This window comes from Lolium rigidum, chromosome 6, assembly GCF_022539505.1.
Source record: "Lolium rigidum isolate FL_2022 chromosome 6, APGP_CSIRO_Lrig_0.1, whole genome shotgun sequence".
In the NCBI taxonomy this organism is placed as follows: domain Eukaryota; kingdom Viridiplantae; phylum Streptophyta; class Magnoliopsida; order Poales; family Poaceae; genus Lolium; species Lolium rigidum.
This window is the reverse complement of record NC_061513.1, coordinates 261,232,322-261,239,387: the sequence shown is the minus strand read 5'-3', so window position 1 is coordinate 261,239,387 and position 7,066 is coordinate 261,232,322.

Here is a 7,066-nt window from a genome sequence, read left to right as displayed (position 1 = left end):
ATATTACCCGATGCGTTTCCGGGTCAATGGATTCATCTTCTATGGATATTACTGGAACTATTTTCTTCGGCTCAATGGATTCATCCTCTATGATATCAGCGGATTCATCTTCTATGGTTATTATTGGATTTTTAGGGTCAACGGATTCATCCTCTATGATATCGGCGGATTCATCTTCAATATATGATTCATATTTGATGGTGTACTTCATCTCGGATTCATCTTCAGTATTTCATCCTTAATGGCTTTCTTTCGGCGACACGGATAATACTCGGGGGCTCGACAACGACTTCGCCTCGGGTCGCAACTGTGACATAGCATCTATTGAACAATCATGATATCAACTCAGTAGCGCTTGGGGGCTCGGCTATTTCTCCATCAATAATTTGGTGACATCTACTTTCATTATTTTATGGTTTCTACTTCGGCTCGACTTTTTCGCTGCACTCGAAGACCTCATCGCGCATCGACTTCGTCGTGTCAAAAAAAGCTAAGTGTTCTTTTATTTTTCACAAAGTTGATTATCGTTTACTTTTGCCGCACCCGACGCTCGGGGGCTGCGCGGCATATATTCACTTTACATATCATCGAATCTGAGCATCTGACACCACATGCGAAAAAGAGAGTCAAGGGAAAGATAGAAAAAGTTTGTTTATTTGTGTAGGAGAAAGAAAGATTCAAAGTATATAAGAGAGAAACCGACGAAATTGTCTACAGGGAGAACTCGATGAAATTGTCTTCAAGAAAGAACAGGACCCGAAGAATTATCTTTAGGGATGGTCCCGAAGAATTATCGTCAAGAAGGACCCGAAGAATTATACTCAAGGAGGTGCCGAAGAATTATACTCAAGGAGGTGCCGAAGAATTATACTTAAGGAGGTGCCGAAGAATTATACTCAAGGAGGTGCCGAAGAATTATCCTCAAATAGGACCCGAAGAAATTTTCCTGAAGGAGGAACCCGAAGAATTGTCCTCAAATAGGACCCGAAGAAATTTTCCTGAAGGAGGAACCCGAAGAAATTTTCCTGAAGGAGGAACCCGAAGAATTGTCCTCAAATAGGACCCGAAGAAATTTTCCTGAAGGAGGAACCCGAAGAATTGTCCTCAAGGAGGACCCGAAGAAATTTTTCTGAGGGAGGAACTCGACGAAATTATCATCAAGGAGAAACTAAAAAAAAAAAAGAGGAGTAGAAAAAAAAGGGAGGAAAAAAAAAAGAGGATGGACAAATCTTCGGGTCCATTGACTCGTCATTTGTTCTGAGCAAGAGCATCGGCGATGTGCCTGACGACAATATAGAAGAACCAATATATTCGGCTGTCTCATCAAGCCCGAGAGAAAAATATAGAAGAACCCGCAAAATGGGTCATTGCATCAGCCGAACAAGGCACTCAACAATATATTCTCAGAACGCCAAAGTTGCGATCAATTTCTGAATGCCGCAAAATTTGCGAAGGTAAGACCCCAGATCCATTCTGCTGGGCGTGGCATCGCCGAAGACTGCGCTCTGCTACTTTTATCCGTATCAACAGATACGAAGAAAAATCCTAACGGACGCGTTAGGTACCCGATAAATATGACTGGGACTCGACGGAATGGTAAGACCTTAAGCGGCACATGTCGAGTTAACACCAGTATCCCGAGATCATGTCCAGGGACGTGATCTTGAAGTAGGTTTTTGCGGATTGCCACTAGAGCAGTTAACTAGTACCTGATCCGTCAGATGAACTAGCCCCAATTACCATTATCCCTGTACAATATAGATATGGATGTCAAATAAAAATAGCAATGGCCTGGAGTCGATAAAAAGAGGGGCTGCGCAAACTTGTTTATCGAGTAGTACAACTTGAGCCTATGCCTAGGTGCAAGCACCTGCTCATAGGCTCGGGGGCTACTCTTATCGAGAGTATTGTTCATCCTCCCGATAAGATACAAGAAAGAGGAAAAATTGTGGTGTCGATTAAAAGCAAGTTGAGCCTACACCCAAGTGCAAACACTTGGCTGTAGCCTCGGGGGCTACTCCCATCGGGAGCGCTGGTCGCGCACCCGATAGAAAATAACTTCGACAGCATCTATGACAATCAAGGTTTGCAGACTCAACTCGATTCTACGACTCGAGTGGAGCCTACTCCCATCGGGAGCACATGGATTTCATCGAGTCCTCCAGAAATATAGTTAAGTTCTTCATCGAGTAGTACAACTTGAGTCTATGCCCAAGTGCAAGCACTTGCCCATAGACTCGGGGCTACTCCCATCGGGAGCGCTGCCGCGCACCCGATAATTTCAAGAATCGTCGACATCATCTACGCTACACATGATCTACGACATGGACCTCGCCTTGTATTTTCTTCGACTCCGGAGATGGTTATGCTTGGAGTTTCTACGCAAGTCTTCGACTTCCCTATAAACTCGGGGGCTACCGACATGGGCATACCCTTCGGGTACCCATTATTAGTATACCTAGCTCGGCCCAATATGGAGGAGACCTAATATGGAGAAGGCCCAACAAGGCAACCCGAAGAAGTAGTCGACTAGGACTCTTGTAAAACCCTAGGCTGGTTGCATATATAAAGCTAGCCGGGGCACCCGAAAAGAGGAGGATAGATAGACAGAATATAGACAACACATCTCCGCCTACGGCGGCACCCTGTAAACATACATATGATCATATAGTAGATTGCTAGCAGCACGTAGGGATCCTCCACCGAGGGGACCCGAAGCTGGGTACGTCGTGTGCCTAATCTCGTCCCCGGAATCTCCATCGTCGCTCTCCCGAAACCCTAGTCTACAATACGTAGGCATTGCCGAGGTATTCCCTCGTCAGACGTATCGATAATTTCTTATGTTCCATGCCACATTATTGATGATATCTACATGTTTTATGCACACTTTATGTCATATTCGTGCATTTTCTGGAACTAACCTATTGACGAGATGCCGAAGGGCCAGTTCTCGTTTTCTCGTTGTTTTTGGTTCCGAAATCCTAGTAAGGAAATATTCTCGGAATCGGACGAAATCAAGACCCAGCATCCTATTTTTCCACGAAGCTTCCGGAACACCCGGGAAGGACCGGAGGGGGGCCACGGAGCCCACTGGACCATAGGCCGGCGCGGCTCGGGTGTGGCCCGCGCCACCCTATGGTGTCGCCGCCTCGTTGACCCTCTCGACGCCGCCTCTTCGCCTATAAGAAGCCCCTGGACCTAAAACCTCGATACGAAAAAGCCACTCGTACGAGAAACCTTCCGCGAGCCGCCGCCATCGCGAAGCCAAGATCCGGGGACAGGAGTCTCCGTTCGGCACGCCGCCGGGCGGGGAAGTGCCCCGGAAGGCTCCTCCATCGACACCACCGCCATCTCCATCAACGCTGCTTGTCTCCCATGAGGAGGGAGTAGTTCTCCATCGAGGCTCGGGGCTGTACCGGTAGCTATGTGGTTCATCTCTCCCCTATGTACTTCAATACAATAATCTCATGAGCTGCCTTACATGATTGAGATTCATATGATGATGCTTGTAATCTAGATGTCGTTATGCTAGTCAAGTGAGTTTTACTTATGTGATCTCCGGAGACTCCTTGTCCCACGTGTGTAAAGGTGACAGTGTGTGCATCGTATGGGTCTCTTAGGCTATATTTCACAGAATACTTATTCACTGTTGAATGGCGTAGTGAAGTGCTTATTTATATCTCTTTATGATTGCAATGTGTTTTGTATCACAATTTATCTATGTGCTACTCTAGTGATGTTATTAAAGTAGTTTTATTCCTCCTGCACGGTGTAATGGTGACAGTGTGTGCATCCGTGTTAGTACTTGGCGTAGGCTATGATTGTGATCTCTTGTAGATTATGAAGTTAACTATTGCTATGATGGTATTGATGTGATCTATTCCTCCTACATAGTGTGAAGGTGACGAGTGTGCATGCTTGTGTTAGTACTTGGTTTAGTCGTGTTGATCTTTCATGCACTCTAAGGTTATTTAAATATGAACATTGAATTGTGGAGCTTGTTAACTCCGGCATTGAGGGTTCGTGTAATCCTACGCAATGTGTTAATCATCCAACAAGAGTGTAGAGTATGCATTTATCTATTCTGTTATGTGATCAAAGTTGAGAGTGTCCACTAGTGAAAGTCTATTCCCTAGGCCTTGTTCCTAAACACTGCTATCGCTGCTTGTTTACTGTTTTACTGGCGTTACTACTGCTACCATATTACCACCATCAACTACACGCCGGCAAGCTATTTTTCGGCGCCGTTACTACTGCTCATATTCATTCATACCACCTGTATTTCACTATCTCTTCGCCGAACTAGTGCACCTATTAGGTGTGTTGGGGACACAAGAGACTTCTTGCTTTGTGGTTGCGAGGGTTGCATGAGAGGGATATCTTTGACCTCTTCCTCCCCGAGTTCGATAAACCTTGGGTGATCCACTTAAGGGAAAGTTGCTCGCTGTTCTACAAACCTCTGCTCTTGGAGGCCCAACACTGTCTACAAGAATAGAAGCTCCCGTAGACATCAAGCACTTTTCTGGCGCCGTTGCCGGGGAGGAAAGGTAAAAGGTACTCACACTCCGGATCTCGGCTACTAAGCTATTTTCGTCGTTGTAAGTACTCGAAGCTATTTCCTTTAGATCCTGCAATTGCATCTTTTTGTTTCTTGTTTACACTAGTTTGGCATAATGAACAGCAATGAGCTTCTTATTCTATTTCCTGATTTAAGACATGGATGGTTTGATGCGAAAATTAAAAAAACCCATGGAACATATTAGCATGAATGCTTTGAATACCATTGTTGCTAATGATATGGAAAATTCTAAGCTTGGGGAAGCTGGCTTTGATGAGCATGATATTTTTAGTCCCCCAAGCATTGAGGAGAAAATTTTCTTTGATGATACTTTGCCTCCCATATATGATAATTATAATGATAGTAGGCTTTTGTTACCGCCTGTTATGGAGGATAAATTTGATTACGTTTACAATATGCCTCCTATATTTGATACTCCCTCCGGTTCATATTAATTGACTTTAATATGGATGTATCTAGACATATTTTAGTTCTAGATACATCCATATTGGAGTCAATTAATATGAATCGGAGGGAGTAGCTACTTTGTTGAATTTGCTCCCACTACAACTAATAAAATTGATTATGCTTATGTTGGGAGTGTTGACGTCAGAAACCCACTGGCGGGCAGCGACGGGCAACACAGTAGAGCCGGGAACAACTAGGGCTGCGGCTGGCCCCAGTCCCTCAGAGCGACGGTCCGCAAAGCCTCCTGGTCACACGTCCGACGCTATCGCAAGGGCGTGCCACCTGACCTATACCTGGTCGGGGAAGGTGTTGGATGATGCCTCGCTTAGTTTCCTGCATGGCATACATGTAAACATTAAATACGAGCCTCGATCGGCTCTCAGGTTATCCTGTGAATCGGCTCAAAGAGCCGATCCACCCATGATTCGTACAAGGTGTCCGAATATATGGTGGTCCTGCTTGATCAAGATAAAGCTAATGAGATCTACGATGATTTAGGGTTTTCACCGCATAATCGGATCATCCTACTCACGATTGGGCCTCGCGCTCACGCACGGTGACCGTAAGCCGATCCTAGACAGGGCCTAAAAACCAATACGAGGTTGATCCCCGGAACATCCTTTCTAGGGCTAGCAAACTTCACCCTACACGCCGCTGGATCCTCCAACCCTTTGTAGGGCCTAACTATTGCGGATGTTAAACTAATCCTTGCAGAACAAGGAGCAACCGTAACGGATCAGATCTACTAAACTATGATCAAGCGGGGTGCCGCCCCTACACCTGAGATGGGTGTAAGGGCGGCTAGATGCATAAGGGTCGCACTACGACAGCATATGATACAAAGCTATTAGTTGAAGTTCTGTTCTGGGATATCCGATCCTTACTTGATACTTTTGCTTTTACGAAGAACAATGCTAACCCTAACACATCTAAGATAACTACGTTGCTCGCCATCAAAAAGGCTTCAGCACGAGCAACGCATGAACAACGTGGGTAGGCTTGTGCTGCCTAGATCGCAAGATGCGATCTAGGCAGGTGCTTACCGGAGAAACCCTCGAGATGAAGGAGTTGGCGATGCGCCGAGATTTGTTTGTGTTGAACGTTGGTTGTTGTTTATTCCATAAACCCTAGATACATATTTATAGTCCAAGGGACTTTCTAACGTGGGCGTGCACCTAACCGTGCACGGGTAAAACTCTAACTCTTAACCGACACGTAATCTAATATGTTACAGATACAAGGGCAAACTAACCCAAACTTTGCATGTAAGGCCGATTCACGTATTTCTTCTACATATATATTCTTCAAGTCCATCTTGATCGCGGCCCACCTCTGACTCGGTCAAATTCTGGTGATAACACATGCCCCCCTGGTTTTGGAAATGACATTTCCAAAATCATTACGCTTTTCTTTCGTCGGGTCATGTCGTGGCGGAGCGAAGCTGCCGCAGAATCTTCCATCATTACGCCTCGCCTCCTCGGGCTTCTCTGTACGAATTGACAATTTCGGCATCACATCCTCGAGAACCGTCATGGCATTAAATCTCCACTACACTCCTTTTATTTATCTGCGCCAAACGGTTCACCACTCCATCCCCTTGCTCTGCTCTGTCCACCAACGCCAAAAAACCCTCTTCCCCTGCAGCCATGTCTTTCTCTTCCTCCTCCGCTTCAGGCCTCCCTCTCCAATCGTCGTCGAAGAACAAGGAAGAGGACGACCCCCGCTCCGGGGCGAACCCCATCTCCTCGACAAGGAGAAGAAAGAAGGAGAAGCGAGAGAAGACCAAGGCCTCCCCCTCCGCCAGGCTCCCATCGAAGAAGCGCTCCCGCATGTGGGCGGACAACGAGGACGACGATGACGACGAGGAAGGAGAAGATGAGGAGGAGGAAGATGATTCCTCCTCCTCCGCTGGGTATCCTCCAACGAAGCGCTTCCGCAGCTGGGCGGATAGCGAGGATGATGATGATGACGAGGAGGAGGAGGAAGCCCCAGCCGACGGCTGGGACAGCAGCGCGAGGACTTCTCCGGCAGTAGCGCCGA